This window comes from Penaeus monodon, chromosome 19 (assembly GCF_015228065.2).
Source record: "Penaeus monodon isolate SGIC_2016 chromosome 19, NSTDA_Pmon_1, whole genome shotgun sequence".
NCBI lineage: Eukaryota > Metazoa > Arthropoda > Malacostraca > Decapoda > Penaeidae > Penaeus > Penaeus monodon.
The window spans coordinates 10,982,832-10,983,033 of NC_051404.1; the positions used below are offsets into that span (position 1 = coordinate 10,982,832).

Below are 202 nucleotides of genomic sequence, written 5' to 3' on the forward strand. Positions count from 1 at the left end.
GCTGAGTCATGGTATCTGACTTCGTAGGAATGGAGGAGGTTTCCTTAGTGATGAGTGACTGTGTTGATTAAATCACACTGCGGCAGGACAATAGTGGAACACTGACGATATAAACAGAATCTCTTTTTATTCATAATTGTTAAAAAGGAGAACAAGAAACAAGAACTGTGACACAAATATCAAGACAATAACAACACCAACG

General features: G+C 38.1%; 1 protein-coding gene across 1 annotated transcript in view; it reads right to left on the reverse strand.

Moving 5' to 3' along the window:
- LOC119585055 (uncharacterized protein DDB_G0290685-like) overlaps positions 1-202 on the reverse strand; it is a 7,370-nt gene that overhangs the window by 6,673 nt on the left and 495 nt on the right. The gene's annotated exons all lie outside the window — the stretch shown is intronic.